Source organism: Amblyomma americanum, chromosome 6 (genome assembly GCF_052857255.1).
Source record: "Amblyomma americanum isolate KBUSLIRL-KWMA chromosome 6, ASM5285725v1, whole genome shotgun sequence".
Taxonomy (NCBI): domain Eukaryota; kingdom Metazoa; phylum Arthropoda; class Arachnida; order Ixodida; family Ixodidae; genus Amblyomma; species Amblyomma americanum.
This window is the reverse complement of record NC_135502.1, coordinates 4,954,268-4,973,226: the sequence shown is the minus strand read 5'-3', so window position 1 is coordinate 4,973,226 and position 18,959 is coordinate 4,954,268. Positions and strand designations below refer to the sequence as shown.

Genomic DNA, 18,959 nt, shown 5'->3' with positions numbered 1-18,959 from the left:
ACATTGAGCTTCAGAAAAACAGCGCACATTGCACATCGGCAATGAGGGTTGGCCGTTTTTATGCTTGCCCCTTATGACTGCACGGATTTCATAAGTTCCGTGGTTAAAAAGCAGCTCTATTGTTTCGATAATTTCATGCGAGCACTCCATTGAGATATCAGTAGAGGCGAAAATCTGCCACTCCAGTTAACAAAGAGCATGTTTCTTTTATAAGGCTATACATTATTTTATTAATGGTACTACCTTTATTTTCACTAGTATCACCCTCGCACCGAAATGTAGAATTAGGCGCATGCTGTATCATTTGTTTTCCATTTCCTTGAAGTTAGGCATTCAACACCAACACAAGGTTGAACGCCCTGTCAAAAGCCTTTAATGAAAACAGGCGCCCGGTTGAATAGTGAACATGCAGGTATATGTGGTGAGCGTACACCGAGCATTCTACGCCACAGCTAGGTCGCATTTCAGTGGAATTGATAGGTAGAGCAACAGCCGATTCCGCGCAAGGCGCGGGTGCATGCTTGATGATTTTTTGGAGGCGCCGTCAGCATTTATTTAACATGGAGCCCTTTGTTCAACGCGTCTAAACGCAATGAGTTCTTCACAGCTTTCCTCTGCGTTCTCTGGCTTTGCGTTTCGCGTCGGTTTTGTTCAAATCGGGGTATCGAGAGTCTCATGAGTAACAACAAAATGTGTATTGTACCTTCCCGGCTGTAAACGAGGCGGCAAAGTTTAAACGTGGAAACGTTCACTGAAGGCGCAGCGACAAAAAAAAAAACATAGTAATCGCTCTAACACTGCAGTAAACAAAGCGCGATTGCTTACTTTCTGCGTCGAACAGCCGCTATCCACCGCAGCCGTTGCTCTTGCTCGTGAGACAGAGCCGGAAATATAGAGGCATGCTCCTGGCCAGTTTTTGTGTGTGTTCGAGCAGCCAACTACGCAGCAGTTGTTTCTGGACATCGCACAAGGCTGACAGCAGAGTTAAATCACAATCGATTACAATCACCACGTTTGGAGAGGCCTGAGTCCCTCCAAAGGAAGGGAACGAACCATTTTTAAATTTATTCACGGTAACCACCTTCCCGATGGTTCCCGGTAACTACCAAGCTCCAGCTTTTCGCGCAAACAGTGCAACCAGAATGGGAATTGACTGGCCAGTAAAAAAGAAAAAATTAGCAGGGGCTTAGCTCGGCTATGCCAGGATATACGTAGCGTGAGCTACGCTGAGCCACTGAGCGTCAATTGCCGCTGAGCAGCAATTTCGCTCTCCTTCTCCATGACCACACTGGCAAACGCCCCGCTATATGTATACCCCCCTTGATACCTCTGCGCACGCGCACAAATTGAGAGGCGTTATCAAGCGGCTCCGGCGCAGCGTCAGACTTGGCTACTGCGCAACGGAGGCCTCGCACAGCTGGACACGCGCCGGCGCCAGTGCGTCTGCCGCGACTATGACCGGCGAAGCGCGCGCGGCGGCGGCGGCTCCTGCGCGCCAGCTGTGCGCCGTGTGACGTCACTGCTCCTCGCGCATGCACAGCACGGCTCTCCAGAAGCCACGCGAAACTGCTCAACCACGGCCAGTGTAGCTCACGCTACAAAATGCTACCGCATACCCTCCGCATTGCCTGAGCGGGCTGCAGTGTGAAAGGGAACGCGCGTCGAAGTGAAAAATCGTATAATCAAGCGCGTGCTGCACTGCACGCAGGCCTCTTTCACAAGAAAATCTGGTGTCGGCGTAGGCACTGTGAGCGAACAATCACGGGCATGGCTCTGACAGGTGGTCCCCAAAGAGCAACCTAGGAGGCGGATGGGCTACCTAAATCGCGTCACCTTGCAGCCTCATTGCAACCTCCCCACCTAACAGAATATAGTTTGAGGTTGCTGAGACCAACCTCGCCCGCTCCACTATTGTACCGCGGGTGCCCCACCTAACAAAGAGTATGGTGGAGCTGCCATAAAAAAACGTAAGCCAATAAGCTCCTGCCTGTACCACTAAAGTATCACAGGCTTAACCCAATCGTAATATAAATGAAAAGGCCCGAAGGCAATGTTGTGCTTTTGCCACCCGAGGGTGGGAAAATAAAAAGTGAGCAAACTGCTCACTGTGGCAGGTGGCAGTTAATTTAATGATTAGTTGCTCGGGAAGAGAAACATGGGTCGCACAAGGCCCACCGCTGGGAGCATCTGCCATCGCAGGCAAGTGGCGCATCGCTTAACCGCTGCACCACTGCGCCAGGAGGGGTATGAAGACTCCCAAAGATCTATGAAGGTAAAGTGGAGAATGACCTTCTGCATATATGGGAATTAACCCATTACGCTACATACCCTTAAGGCGGAGCGTCAAGTGTCCCCTTCGTTTCTTTTTCTTTTTTTGCTAACAGTTAACGAGGCCGAACGTGTGTGCAAATGCAGGGAACACCTTAGCAGATGACGATCGCACTCGTTAGTACTTTGTGCTCTTGCGGTGACTCTCCCCGAATTTTCCGTTTATTGCCGCTACAAGGCTCTGATTAAACTGCGCACATTTTCTCGACGTCGCATGGAAAGGCAGAGGAAATTTTTTTTGTTGTTCAATATGGCCTGCCATAAGCTTTTTACAGCGGGTGTACACGCGGCCACAAAAGTTTGCCGGGCACGTGAGCAAAACAATACTAATCTTTCTCGTCACCTAGCTCCATGAAATTGTTGGGATTGTGACTGGTCGCACGAGCAAATGCCCAAACTAGCGTTCGCAGTGTAAAAGCACTATTCCAATGAGTAAACCCCGAAGAAGATCTTGCAATGTTCATGGGTATGTGCCATCACTGTTGACGGTGCCGCCATCACCTGCACAGCGAGAACAAGTCCCACAACATTGTTTACACTCCTAGTGCCCCCGCTTGGCCGATACTCGCGCCGACATCGTGGCGCTTCAGCCGTGATGACGTCATCCATGGCTATATAAACGCACACGTGAGCTTCATTGCAATAAAAAACATCAGTACATAATGATAGCACTACATGAAAAACAGCATGGTAAGCCAACATTATAAAGGCCACAGTAAAGTGACAAGACAAGCTAACGTTCGTGCAATTCTGCTTTCGCACGTTTATAGAATTTAGGCAAAAATTCTCTGTCATTTTTTAGTTGGTTTTGACAGGGTTCAGTCGTTTTATATGCAGCTCATGTAAAGAAAACAGATAAAGAAGCAACGGAGTCGGGAGAAAAAGGAACAGCTCAAGAAGAGACGGCAGAAGAGTGCACGGAGAAGAGGAACGGGCACAGCAGAGGGGGCGGCGAAGAAAGGGCCACTGAAGGCGCTTGTGATGAGCAGCGACACAGCAGGGAGCCGCGGGATGCCAGCGGCCAGACTGCGAGCAGGCGCCCTCCCGACCCGCTGGCGCCGGCCAGGAAGTGCAAAAGAGGGCGAAAAACTCCTTGCGGCCAGCCAGCAGTATACTAAGGACAGGCGAAGAGAAGAGCCGTCGTCTCTTATGTATAGCCAATGTTTTTCAAGGTGAACTCACACCTACTAGGCCAGCTGTCCACGCACGCTTTCGTTATTATTCGACCCCCCCCCCCCCCCCCCAGTTTAAATTTAATTCAGTGCAGTGTTATCGTTCGCATTTTAAAGAAAAAACGAAATTCTACTAGAGCTTGTGCCCGGTAAACTGTTGTGCTCGGTGGTACCTTACAGCGCGAACCTCCTCACTCAAGAAAGCAGCAAGATAGCCTTTAAAACGAGATAACTTGAGATTATGCCTTAATGGTAAAACAAAGTCACGCACGTCTTGGGTGAGGTACCCCAGAAACTCTTTCCTGAGACCGGCGGCCCTGTAGTCGGAACATCTCGATGCAAACGGAGGCGGCAGGCGGCGCACAGTTTGCTGGGAAGGGAACAGCAAACCAGTGAAGCCTGCGCACTGGCTATGTTTCCAACAGGGTCACAACAACGCTAGATTAAAGGTGGATGCAATACTGCTAGCGTCAAAGCGAATAAAACTATGAGTGTTACTTGATTCTGCTTTTCAAAAACTCTGTTCCTGGCTCATCACACATATCACGTAAATACAAAAAATACCGGCAGGAAACTTCAGTTTCTCAGTTGCAGGAGACAATGTCTGTCAAAGGATAACAGAGCATTAAGAACAACAACATGAAACACAGTTCCGCTGGAAATAATAAAGCGCATTAATGTACCATGTTTTGCAGACGGGTGATTTTGAGCGGCTACTTTCTTGGATTCGTTTAGTGCGCTATTTCGCTCTCCGCCACCCTTCTGGCTCCGTAATTCTCATTTATTTGGTACTAATTCTACAGTAATTGCTAATACCACTACCGATCGGCAATATAATAATCGTCAATGCAATCCGATTTTTTGATGGTATCAATAACCTCGTGAGAAACGTGTCGCAGGAGTGGGTTTTCGCTATTAACCCTTTGTGTCCTAGTGTCTTCACATGAGGACAAAAACAATTTTGATTTTTGAAGCCTCATAGTCATTCAAGTCACGGAGATCAAAAGCTAAATTGGTACGAAACGGCTATATTATTGCCATGGGTTCCACTTTACGCAATTTAGTGCTTTTCATTACGGTTGATAACGGCGAGGAAGTTGGCGCACGACACAAATCAAGGATGTCACGTGAATGCATCTTCTGGTGGTTTTTAATCCATGACTGCTTCCTCAGACGTGCTCGTAGTTTCGTACATTTCTGTACTGGCAACAAAGGCAAATGTAGTGCACTGCTCTTTACACGTCCTCATATGAGGACGTAAAGGCTTCGTGTTTAGTGTGTCACGTAAATGAAACTCGAAAAGGCTTGTTCATACAATTGCTTTAACTTTTTCACTTGAAGCTGGGAAACTATGTGTTACACCTTTTTCCAGATATGAAAACTTTCTGGTGTGGGTTTTCGCTTGTTCTTTTCATTGTTTGTTTTTTTAGTTTTTCTTCTTTTACTTGTTTACTTTAAAATTTTGGGCGCCTCTCTCCTTCCGTCTTTCTATCCCCAATTCCCTTCCCCATGCAGACTAGCTTGTCGCCGAATTTTCCACGCCGGCTAATATATCTGTAGATTCAATGCACATGGTAAATGCGCTAGAGACACGGACAAAGATAGAAGGACACCACGAACGCTATAGCGTTCGTGGTGTCCTTCTATCTTTGTCCGTGTCTCTAGCGCAGTTACCATGTGCATTGAATCTAAAGATCACCAACTAGCCCATCTGTGTTCTTTTAATATATCTGCTTTTCAAAATGGTCTCTCTCTCTTTCGGAAGTAGAGGTTGCCAACATGCCGAACGAATAGAAGACTTAGATTGTGTAGAAGCGGCGGGTGTAAAGGAAGACGAAGATTATCCGGTAGCAGTTGTCGAAGAGGGAAAAGTAGAAAACTTTGCTCGCTCGCGAACCTAGTGGACGCACTGTCGACAACATTTAGCGGTGTCTGCCAATGTAGGAACAGCAAAATGCCGGCGCCGTGTTCCCATTTGCACCTATGAAGATGAGCAAGCTTTTCTGTGCGGTCGACAATCAGGATGTTCGGTGCGACCGAAACGGCCACTGGCTCCAGCAAGCAGAAATCAGGATAGAAGGCTGTGGCGGCACTCCGGGTTAGTCTAAAAAGTGGTATATAGAGTCATGCTTGACCAGCTGCTTTATTGGTGGTATAATAATGGCTTGCCATCAAATCTCATCTCAAAACGTGGTTCAAAAATTCTCTTACAGTGTAAATGGGCTCTCCAAATGTCAGAACTCCCTATCCATTGACATGCTTGCTATCCTTTGACATGCGTTTGTTCACTCTCACAAACTACAGAGTCGAAACATGGGGATGTACATATAAAATTCACTTGCTTTCGATATTAACTCCTCAAAAAAGGGCTCTTCGTAAATTAGCACAAGCAGTCATACACTCACAGTGACACACTATTTAAATCAATAAATGTACTCAAGGCGTGCGATTTGGTTACATAAAATATTGCTTCTTTATTTCATCAATTGCATCCTTACAGGTTAAACTCACCGTCGCTTCGACTCGATTTGAGAGTCATCCTCAAATCATCGCTCTCTATTACCAGAAATAAAAACGGATTATGGTAGAATTTGGAATTTACAGGCATTACAAGTTGGAATAGTTTTACTGCAATCCCAAAAGCAATACCCACTCTTCACTCCTTCCAGCAACAGAAAACAACAGTTGTTCTTTAACAAAACACAATACCTTAGATTTGTTGTCAAACGGCAACATGCTGTGCATGGCACGGAAGTCAGGTATTCTGATGCCCGCAAATATTAAATGTTTGTTTAATAAGTGTATAAATTTTGCTATGAATAATTGTCTTGTTTTGAATAGAATTGATTTATATGCGGCAACAATGCCTTATTCAATAAATGTCACGGCCACCCCACTGTTGCAATTACATATATTTTGGTAACTAAAAATTTTTCAGTGAGCCTTAAACAATTTTGTTGGTTCTCAGAATTTAATTCTTCGTATATAAACCTTTACTTCTGGCAATAAATATTTAAAAAAACTGCCTCAGTTTTTTTATACCCGTAAATTATTTCCCTAAGCATTAGTTCCAATAAGGCTAAGACATCATTTTTGTCGCATGAAAGTTTTTATGCAGTGATGGAGCATGGGGAAGAGATCACGCGCTGAGTTCATGGTATACACGACTTTAGTTTCGGTAGATTGCCAGCGTCATGTTTGTTTTACCCGGACGCCGCCTACGGCCGACGCCATCACGGGCTAATGTGCAGCCCGTGGGCTGCAGACAGCAGCGTGCAATGTCTGGAAGTGCCATCCGGCCGCTTTATTGTGTGTAGGGGTTCCCCTCCTGCCTGCCTGCCTGCAGGCCCGCCCGTCTGTCTGTCTAGCTTCAGCTGTTCGGATTGTTGTCTGCTTGCAGTGATCGAGCCGTTGAACGTATGTGCAGCACGGACTTCAGTGATGTCTGTAGTATTGTGCTCTTACTGAAACATGACTGCCTTAGCTTACAAGCTGCACAAAGAGAAGTTGTCCCTGTCTTCTGCGTCTAAGGAAGAAGAACATCTAAAAGTCCGTAGATATGCCATCCCGCGTTAAGGCCGTCTGCAGTGACCTTCAAATTTCTTACGTGACGAGTATTTTGAGCCTCATCTCGTGCCGAAAACATGGTAATTAAGCCATGTACAAGGGTCGCGTACTCGTACGTACTACACCGCGGCGACTATGTCTTCAAAATGATGCGGTGAAAGCAAGGTTTCCTGACCGCCCTGCACACCTGTCGAAAGTCAGCCAGGAACAAAAAATGTCTGCTGAGAGGCACGATCTTTCAGTCCAAAATAAACGTCGTGTTCTTCAGAAGGCGCTCGATGGTCCTCGAGAAGAGGCGGCGAATCAAGTGCCATCTACGGATGGGAGCCCGCATGAATGATCTTCGGAGAACACATCTATAGCTTCAGCTCATTCGCGTGTGACACTTTTTCGAACTATGACGAGCGTGTAAACGGTTTTCTTTGATTTCGACGGGGCAGGAAGCAACGCAGAAACTATCAGCTTCTGCTAAGCTCACATCCTACTCGCTCAATGACCACGGGATCCTGAGGATAGTAGTCAACACTAGCAATTTTTGGAAAATATTCATCTTTATTTTGGGTCACTTTGTACTAACTCCGATGGTGTATTTGAACCGTATTTTTTTCTCATTTCCTCTCGACTAATACAACGTTTGTCCGTAAAGTTCCGAAACTGAGTCCATTAAAAAAATGCGTTTAACATTGAAATAATTTATGCAGGACCCCTTCGAAATAGTCTCCCTTGCAGTCTAAACCCGGCTTCCAACGCTTCTTGAGACCTTGTAAACAGCTGGAAACCGCTTCTTTTGGCAAGGCTGCCAGCTCTTTTGTCGTGGCGTCTTGAATGGCCTGCACGCTCCCCATCCAGCGACCTTTTTGGGCTCTCTTCACACGAGGAAACAGGAATAAATCGCATGGGGAGAGGTTAGGTGAGTATAGCGGATGGAGAAGTACAGTAATGCTGTGCTTGGCGAGAAATTTTGTCACGCTGAGAGCGGTGTGCGGCCTTGCGTTGTCGTGGAGAAGGCTCCAAAGTCCAGAAGCCCATAAGTCAGGGCGACGGCGTCGCAGTGCATCACGCATGTGTTGGAGCACGCGGATATAAAACTCCTGATTCACCGTCTGCCCTTGTGGGACGAACTCGTGGTGTATGACACCTCTGGCATCGAAAAAACTATCAGCATCGTCTTTGTTTTGGTCTTCCGTCGCCGAACCTTTCTCGACGCCGGAGAGCTTGTGGATCGCCATTCGGTGCTATGCCTCTTTGTTTGAGGATCTTAATGAAAACACCGTGTTTCGTCTTCAGCAATGACGCTATCGACGAATCCAGCATTCTTCTCTGCCTCGGAGAGCAAATCAGCGCTCACTGATGCCCGCGTGCCCTTCTGGTCCTCTGCGAGGAATGTGCGGCACAAGTCTGGCATTCAGCTTTCGTTTCCCCAAGTTCTCACGCAAAATTTGGTGGCATGTTGTCTTACTAATGTCGACAGCATTTGATAGCATGCGGACTGCAATGGTGCGGTCTTGCTGTACGATTTCAATGATCCGAGCCACGTTGTTTTCATTCCGTGAGGCTGAAGGGCACCCCTGCCTTGTATGGTCTTCCACCGACGTTCTCGCCGAAACGAACCTCTTGTGCAACTCGAAAACTCGCGCCCGCGATAATGTCTCGCCGTAAGCGTCACGAAAGAGCTCATGCCATTGTACGTCTGTGTGCTGTCTTGCCAAGCTTCACACAGAATTTTGTTTACACGCTGTACGAGGTGGACGTGCATCTCTCCACATTCACTCACAGTAGAATGCGCAGACGACTAGTGACAACGTATATTTCTACATGTAGTGCCATCTAGCGGCTGCCACAGCAATTAACATAAATAGCTCACGTTAGCCCGAAAAAATGGCGCTACACATACGCACCAACATTTGTTTTGGGGAATCATTTCTAGAGAAGAAAATAAATCAGTCTCGAAACTTTACGGACAAAGATTATCTACCACCAATATTACAGCCTTTGCTAACATCTATTTCTGCCCAGTTTACTTTGCCGTTTCTCTAACTAAGGGCACCAGAATGGGTCGCAGCCGTGTAGCGCCGTCTGGCGAGGCGCCGAGAACTGAGGGGCTCTGTGCCGCCTGCGGGGCACTCTTTCAGACACCTCCTAGATTCTTCCACCATGCGCTGAACTAAAGGTACGAATGTGACAAACAGCGTTACGTCCCGCAAAATGCCTGCGTTTAGCGTACATATAATACGCTATTCTAAAACTGCTTAATGTTCCTTAATTTTTTTTCCAACCATATATAAAGACGCCGCGAGCAGACGACGAGGCGTGCAGGAACACGTTTAACGCACTCTCCTGATTGGCTGGGGAGTACTAGCTTTCACAGCGCCGCAAGGAAGTTAAGGAGTGCAAACAGCACCCACTCACCCACCCACATAAACCCTACGACCCGAGCTCAGCTGACTAATGTTGTTGATGTTCAGGAGTTTTCGGCTAGGCCATACCAATATGGCGACATCAATGCCGTCTACTCCTCACTTCTCTAATGGTCTACAACTTCGGGTGGCATGACGCAGCTCACTGTCCTAACTGTCCAGGGATCAGGGCAGACACAGACAACATTCTCTATACACATGTAACACTGCCATTACCTTTCCTTATTTCCCTTATTCTCCCTCCTGGAGTGCTTGGCTTCACTCGGGCTCGGCAGATTATCGGCGGGCCTAGGCGGAGCAAGCGCTCTTCTTCACTGGGCCTTAGTGCTGGCCTCAAATAAAGTTTTTCCCTTCTTTCCTGGAGGAAGTTCTCTGTACTGCTGTCGCTCTGGCAAAATAAAATATTCATTTGGTCCGTCTTCGAAAGAAATTCGAGTCCTTCATGTCGTCAACATCTTTTAAGACATTTTATAGTCTCCAAATGTGATGCAAGTGCCCCGTAATAGGGCTCAAAAGCAGACCACGTGGCCTAAGCACTTTCGGTGCGGACGCAGCGTACCTGCGCCACGGATACGGTGTAGGTGAGCCCCGGCTTGACCGTGATGGACGACAGCCTGTCCGGAGGGCACGTCTCGGACCGGTGGATGACCAGCGGCAGCTTGTCCGTGGCCTGCAGCTGCATCACCTTGCCCGGGGTCCACGCGGCTCGAATGGAGAGCTCTGCAAAAATAAGTGGCAAAACTTTCCCTATTCTTGCTGTTGCCCTCTGAACACAAACGTTAAAAAGGCTATGAAAATAGAAAAAATTAAAATGGCTGTCCTCGCACTACCTGCCGCCACAATGAAATGTTTATGAACACATTCTTTAGTGTAAGCAATAAAATAGTGCACCACCAGAGCCTCTGAACACAGAATAGAATGGGTTGTCAAAAAAGAAGAAGAAAAAATATGGTCGATTTGCGTATTAAGTCAAATGCGAATAAGGCGCGCTAGCAGTTCGGTTTTCACTTCGATTCCGCTGTTCAGATCCAGTGTTCACGCATCGCAGTTGTTCAAATAGCGATAATCGGTGATGTTATTATATGAGGAATTGGTCATTCTCGCCATTCATAACTCCCTGGGTGTCTTCCAACCAATCCTGGTGCAGTGGTGCAGCGCTCAAGCACTGCGCCACTGCCCTTCTACGACAGGTGTTGCCACCGGTGGGACTCTGGTAGCTTGCACTGGGTTGCGACCCAGATGCAGGTTGCTGTTGACGAGCAGCCTCGCACGTTTAACTGAGCTGCCGCCTCACACGGCGGATATATATATATATATATATATATATATATATATATATATATATATATATATATATATATATATATATATATATATATATATATATATATATATATATATATATATATATATATATATATATATACCAAAAGTGATTTCTGTAATCTGATATATTATAAAATCACCAAAATTGAAGAAACATAACAGGATTTAATTCACGACGTTTCGGCTGGAGGACCAGCCGAAACGTCGTGAATTAAATCAACGGCTAAATACGGGAAGTGGCTACTATAGGTACTAGCGCACTTCTAGTCACTGAACACGTTGAGAAGAATCAAAATCTCAAATTTTGCCTTTCAGTAAGCACTAATTCTGTATCAATTTTTTTTTTAGCCCTTGACGGTCTCTGCACATATACCATGTGGATACGATGACTGGATGTTAGGCTATATCTGCTTCTAAAGAAGAGGTACGCACGATGCTGCGCGTTAATTCCTTGTCCCCACGCATAACTACCACCACAGTAACGTGAACGCAAATTATTCAAGCGCTCTCAAATACGTGATGCGCAGTGCAAACCTCTGTTTCACTTTTGGCTATTAAAACAGTTCTTTCAGAAAGCAATGTTTTGAAAGAGTGCATGTTGAAGCATGCGGCAATGCTGGAAGATAGGGCACATTTTTTTTTGTCACGTGCACATCAATTTTCTCAGAGCAAAAGACTGAGGTATTAGAAGACCTACGAGTGGAGAATGTAAGTGCCATCATCATCATCAGCCTGACTGCGCCCACTGCAGGCCAAGGGCCTCTCCCATGTCTCTCCAATTAACCCTCTTCTTTGCCAGCTGAGGCCACCGTATCCTCGGAAACTTCTTAATCTCATCCGCGGCGTTGTTTGTCCAGCAGTAGCAACAATGAGATTTTTCAATTTTCCCGCCACTCGATTCAAATCTGTGACATGAAAACCGAAAAGGAGTCTGATAACCATCTGGAAGTAATGATAGTAGAGCATAGACTCGGGGATCCGCGCTCGACCACTTCAAACTCCACGGGTGCAATAAGAAGTAAAGGTAGCGGGAGAAAAAGCAACACACAACAGCAGCGCTACGAACCCCAGGTCCAAGGTACATTGCACTTGTGAAACCGATGGTTCTGGTCCGACCACTGGTTCGAGTCCACCGTGTAGCACATGGAAGCCGGCGGCCGGAAGTACGTCATCCTCATCCTGCAAACGCCACGGGAGGGGGGGGGGGGGGGGGGGGGGGAGCTGTTTTCTGTGGCTGTCGCACTCATTTTGCTGTATTTAGACGTATCAGCTTTGTGGGTGGTGTCGGCATCAGCATCTCAGTTGCGAAAGGTGAAGCAAAACCGCATAAATTTTCGCTTGCATAATGTCCGCTCTTCGCGCGAAGTTTAGAGCCCATAAGGGTTTGTTTTCGGGCCACGCCGTGTAGCTCGCTATGTTCCCCTAACGCTCCAAATTTCTCGACAGTAAGAGGAACTCTGGTATTCGCCTGTCCGACGGTTAGGACTTCCCCGGATGCTAAGGAGCCCCGGTACACGGCTTAAAAGCAAACCCTGTAGGCTCTGAACATTTGACAGAGGCTCTACTTTATCAAGACAATTTCGTGAGCCGTCCTCCCTGAAGGCTGCTTTTCATGACTGACATTTGAAAACGTTTCTCAAATCCAAGTGTATACACAGCTACTCTTTTTTTTTCTGCACTGAACAGTAGTAGTATTTAAAAAAACATTAAACATTGTTGTCTGTGTTGAGACCACGGAAAGGAAGAGCGCATAAACGGTACGCAAGGAGACCTCGTATGTTCCCGCCTTTCTATTTACTGTGCACCTTCCGAATGAAATCAGGTTGTTAGAAAATAGCGCTCCTGCTGTCTTCCATCCTGTCTTTGAGCTGTTCAAGAAGAACTGAGAATTGGGCGAGTTGGTGGTGATCCATCGTTTTAAAAACCAGCGCTTAAAAACGCAGGCAGAGAACGAGACGAGACACACTGAAGCTGTTCATTTCCTTTATGCCAAACAACTAGCGCGTACCAGCACCTCGATCAGTATTTGGCTGAAGTATTACGAGCTCACCCCGGTCAAAAACTGCGTATCGCAGAGACACAGCCAGTGTTCTTGACAAGCTGAACGTTGGTTGAACTTCAGTAACGACAGCATAGCATTGTGACAAAAAAAAATGATTTACTTTGAAGCAACAAATGCAACAACGACGCGAATAAGGCGAGCTTAGCTAAAGACACCTAAGCTAAACGGCTACATTTTCAACAGAACCAAAGACGGGGAGAGTCGGCGTACTTAACGTTAAGAATCTTCGAAATCAGCGGACTAGAAATGAACTTGAGCCGAACCGAAGACTGACCGTTTGTCTGCTCTTGCTCGTCGTCGCCCTTTGGGCTGTTCGAAGACGCTTTTCGCCTGTAATAACAAATACCAGCCCAACGTCTACACGAGCAGTGTGACGCTTTCTAGCGGAGCTGTCATTCAAAGGGCTCACACCAAAACAGAAAAAAAAGCCGACCGTGCCTCAGAATTTACATCTCTACTTTCTAAGTTCATCATCGCACAACGCAACACTTCCTTCAACTCTCATTTGCCTTTTTCCTCGAAAGTCAACTAGTTGGCCGAACAACGTGGCTAAGGCCAACCTCTGAAAATTTCTGTTCCTGGCTCTTTTTTTTTCTCACAGCTCATAACCATCATTGTCTCCACCACCACCATAGTCGTCATCCGCAGCCTCGTCGCCACAAAAATTGGCGCGCATTTAAGAAGCCGGCTCGGCGCGAAAGAAAATTCGCTTGCGCACGCCGTGGATCGGACGAGAACAGAGAAAAATCCGCTGAGTGCGTAGCCTTCATCGTGTTGGGTGATGCCCACTCCACATCGCCCGGAAGCGGAATAGTGTTTGTGCTGTAGATGTTAAGTGTTTGTGCGCGCCTGCCTTGACGCGAAGTGAACAACAGGCGCTGCGCGCCCTATAGATATATAACGAGCGTTTTAGCGCAGACGGCGGCTATAGTTTCTTTTATAGCCTTTTCTCGAGCATTAGAGCGTAGTGTTGTAATTTCTCTCTCTGCATTGTAGCCACGACTAACTATTGCTTTACATGAATTGCACTGTTTTACAGAATACTTTGTCTGTGTTCTTCCGATGCAATTCCTCTGTATCCCCTATTTCGTATATAAAACTGGATCTTTTAGCGACCTTTAGGTTCTGACCCATTCTCTCACCTGTAACCAGCGAAAGCTGGACACATTGCCAAATTTTTCCCTTCGAGCCGGGCTCATGAGCTTGTCATGCTACAGCATCTCCTAAGAGACCGAACACGCTGCTTCTGGTACACACCTGTGTGTATGTGACACTGTTTACGTCCATTGCGCGACAAAGCCCTCTTCCATTGATTCGTCCTGCGCAATCCGCAGGCACTCCATTCCCGCAAATTTCCTAACTTCGTTCATATACCTTACTAGCTGCCGTCCCCTGCTACGTTCCCTCCTCTCGTAATACACTTCGATACCCTAACGGTTCCTCCGCATTGCATTGTCTCCTCTATTTTATTGCGGCTAGGCCATCATGGACTTCGCTGTATTAAAAATGAACTTCCACCAACAAGTCCGACTTGGTATACACTAGCGCTCCTTTGCAGCCACAGGCTCCCGAGCACGCGGCGCCCTACAGTTATGCCTATACAGTGTAGGCGCGAAGCTTCTCACACTTCGAGGCAGTTGAACGAGAGGCAGGAGCTGACGGTGGAGCGCATGCTGCAGCGGAACAGGTCCCGCGGCTCCAGAGCGACGCGCTGTCGCATTTCAGGGTCGTACTGGATCTGGTACACGTCATCGGCCAGCGTCTGCGAGGCGCAACAGAGCCTCATTAAAAGCTGTTCAGGGGGACCACCATGTTGGCTTCGACTTACAGACGAAGCCATTGAGTGGCGCGATGGCTTCGAGCCCAGTATCACAACCATGAGGGGCCTGGTCATGTTCAGTCTCCTCGCAATATTTGAAATGTGCCCAAAATACCTTTAGAGTGCCAGTGCACCAGTGACAGCAGTGTAGGTGTTTCAGGAAGTATTTTGCAGACATGCTATGGGAATTAGCTGCGCCTTAGTCACGCTGTCGTCAAGCAAGTGTTTTGACCAATAGCCGATAAACCCGACATATTTTAGAGGTTTTGGTCGTGTTCACCAGAAATCAGGACCATAATAATTCTCAGGTTATATGTGGATTACTCATTTTTATATTAGTGAAGCAGTAAAAACAAGCGGTTTCATGCACACAGATCCGGTTTGTGCTTGTATAAAAATCATCACAAGGGAGATGTGAACCTTTACCTTGGCGCTGTAAATGCGCAGTTCGTCTCGACTGTTCTTCAGCCACAGTTAAGAAGAGTAAGTCCAAAAGAAAGTAAGGCTTCGGTGCGAATCTCGATTCGATTGCAAGTCATGGAAAATCAATGGTGGCAAAAAGTAAGCTGAGGCAAAAGCGAAGATGATGCAATAAATTTACCTGTGCTTCGACCGTGCACATCGTAGGAGTTAACTCGCATAGCCGCGTTGTGTTGATCCTGCGAGAAACGTTCCTTCGCCCGTTACCTTCACTCGCACGAGCAGAAAGAACTCACCAGCTCTCGACGCACACGGTTATGGCAGGAAAGAGTATGTTCTGCCTGACTTCTTCGATGATGGTCACCGTGAAAGGGTAGCGCCGGTACATCTCGATGATCTCTGAGGTCTGATACAGGAAGCCGCACATACAGCACAGCCACACGAGCACACGCACCACTGTCGACGAGTGTAAGTTCATCCTTCAATGACGAGAAAACAAAAATTAGAGACGTTACAAACAAAAATTAGACGGGCGCCTTAGCGTTTTGCCTCCATAAAAACGCAGCCGCCGCGAGTTCGGGTTCGAACCCGACCGCGGCGGCTGCGTTTTTATGGAGGCAAAATGCTAAGGCGCCCGTTTGCTGTGCGATGTCAGTGCACGTTAAAGATCCCCAGGTGGTCGAAATTACCGGAGATCTCCACTGCGGCACCTCTGTCTTCCTTCCTTTTTCCACCCCTTCCTTTATCCCTTCCCTTACGGCGCGGGTCAGGTGTCCGCCGATATATGAGACAGATACTGCGCCATTTCCTTTCCCCAAAAACCAATTATTATTATTATTATTATTATTATTATTATATTATTATTATTATTATTATTATTATTATTATTATTATTATTATTATTATTATTATTATTATTATTATTATTATTATTATTATTATTATTATTATTATTATTATTATTATTATTATTATTATTATTATTATTATTATTATTATTAGACGTTGCAGCTCGGCGGGTCGCGTCACGCACTTCTTTCATGTCGTCGCCGCAAATGTCAAAGCTTTACCTGCGTCACCAAAAGTAATAGTGAAATCGTATTAAGGCGATAACTGGCTTCATTGTTCAGCGAACGGAGTCAGCCGTATACACTCGTATAGCAAGTGACCCCTGGTAATGGGTTTCCCAACGACAGCAGCATGCTAGATATGCTGCTGTCGTATGTCGCATCACATCATCGTCATCATCAGCCTGACTACGCCCACTGCAGGGCAAAGACCTCTTCCATATCTCTCCAACAATGTCCCATGCCCGCTGCAGCCACCCTTTCCCCGCAAACTACTTAATCTCATGCGCCCACCTAAATTTCTGCCGCCCCGTGCTACGCTTGCCATCTCCTGGAATCTACTCCGTTACCCTTAAGGACCAGCGGTTATCCTGCATTTGCATTACACGCCCTGCCCAAGCCTATTTCATGCTCTTGATTTCGACTAGGATGTCATCAACTCGCGTTTGTTCTCTCACCCAGTCTGCCCGCTTCCGGTCTCCTAACGTTACTCCTATCATTTTTCTTTCCATAGCTCGCTGTGTTGTCCTTAACTTAAGCTGAATCCTTTTCGTTATCCTCCACGTTCCTGCCCCTAGTGTAGCTGAGTACCGGTAAGATACAGCTGTTGTATACTTTGCTCTTGAGGGATAGTGGTAAACTACCATTCATGATCTGAGAGAACCTGCCAAATGCGCTCCACCCCATTTTTATTCTTCTAGTTATTTCCCTCTCATGATCCGGATCAGCGGTCACTACATGCCCTGAGCAGACGTATTCCCTTACCACTTCCGGCATCTCGCTACCAATTGTGGACTGCTGTTCTCTTGCGAAACTGTTGAACATTACATTGGTTTTCTGCGTGCTTATTTTACCCCTGCCGTTCTGCGCTGCCTGTCTAAATTATTGATCATGCTTTGCAGTTCATCTCCTGAGTGACTCAGCAAGGCAACGTCATCAAGAAATCTCAAATTACTTAGGTATTCTCCATTAAATCTTGTCCCCAACTGCTCCCAGTTCAGGCTTCGGAACGCCTCCTGTAAACAGGCGGTGAATAGCAATGGCGAGATCGTGTCTCCTTGCCTGACACCCTTCCTTATTGGAATTTTATTGCTGACTTTATGAAGGACTATGGTAGCTGTGCAGTCGTTATAGATATTGGCGCGAATCTGTGTATGTTTGTTTCTTCATTCTTCAAAGCTGCCGGCGCGCGGCTTTATCGCTTTGTTGGCGAGATGCGTCCAGATTAACATAGATTGACCTTATCCAGTCAGAGCTGATTATACGTTGTTCCAGAATGTTGTGGTAACTTTGCACGCCGTATCTCGAAAGTTCGCTTTCAACTTTAAATTGAGCACGGCCGACAGCGGCGGGGATTCTGTTCGACGACCGCCGAGTACGCTTGTTGCTACGCCGCCGCCGAGTGATTCAGTCCAGTGTGGGCGCAAGTCGGCCCAAATAAAGAGTTTTATTTAGACGCTATTTTCGCTGTCTTTCTGCTCTCCGGATATAGTCACCACTTCGTGACTAAATCTTCCAGTATTTTCACATAAGACTCTTCTGCACGCTGATTCCGCAATGCCTGCATGACTGCTAGGTTTCCACTGAGTCAAATGCTTCGCGTCACATGCATGTCATGCATGTGATGCATGTGAGGCTTTTTAAAAATAAAAAGAAGGGGAGCACGTGCATTAGTGATAGTTCTGTAGCTCTTCGAAGGAGTGAAATATGCTTTCTGGAAACGCTCTTATGAAGGCCTGTACCGATTCCCTCTTCCTTATCTGGCGTCCGACATCTATACCTTGGTGGTGTCGTGGTGGTGGCTTTAATGTTATTTTACTTTGTTTTTGCTATTTTACTTTGTTTTTGTGTTGCTTTTACGTTTAAGGTATTCACTGCTTTTGCTTTGAATGCATGACACTGCTTCTGCTACGATTGACTGACACTGCTATTGCTAAGGTTTGTTTGGTTTTTTTTCTAACCTTTGTTATAAGATATTGCTTCAAGTGCAGGGCAGGAGAAGCGTTCCGCGATCTGTGCTTAGTCTTGTCACTTGCAGATTACTTGTTACTGGCTGGGTTGAAATCGACAGAGCGCTGTTACATGAATAGTTAGGGTTATAAATATGCCCCTTTTCTTCTAATAAACAGTTAGTGGAGTACGCATGTGTTGTCATTTTCTTTCTTGTGTTGTCGCCGTTGCGCCGCAGTTTTTTTCAGTTTGTTTGTTTGTTTGTTTCGCATAGAGGACGAAATACAAACACAGCTTCAGGGGCAGTTCGTTTTTTTCCTTTTATTCGACCACCGTTAGGTAGCTGATATGTACGGACGCGCTCCACACGGGCTCCACAAATTTAATCCGATTACCCCAACAATCTTGATCGGACGCCACCCTTTATTGTGGACCACCAACCTAACAACATCAAGCACGTCTGGGGAATGTTTCACGTCTGGATAACGATAATTACCCGGCCCTGCGAAACTCCTAGGGTTCAGGTCGCTGCGCTAAGCCTACCCAGTCTCGGCGCGGGTCCGCCTGCCGCCAAAAGCCACGAGCCACGAGGCAGCACCCGGCACCGACGACGCCCAAGCTATGCAGAGCTCCCGTTGCCGCCGGCGCTCCCTCCTCTCCCGCAGCGACGAGGAAGAAGACATGGAGCTCAATCCTCCGCCTTCATGCCCTTCTTGAGGTACAATCCACCGGTGTTGCTTTCCCACGTGCTTTGCTTTTTCTTTACTGAGTACAGGAGACCAGCCACCCGATTCTTGGCCAATCCCCCAGTATGGGTATGTGCCATCTTTT

At 46.8% G+C, this 18,959-nt stretch overlaps 1 pseudogene; it reads right to left on the bottom strand.

Moving 5' to 3' along the window:
• The window catches only part of LOC144094450 (uncharacterized), a 34,459-nt pseudogene extending 15,648 nt beyond the window's left edge, over positions 1–18,811 (bottom strand).
• Between the last annotated feature and the right edge of the window lie 148 nt (positions 18,812–18,959).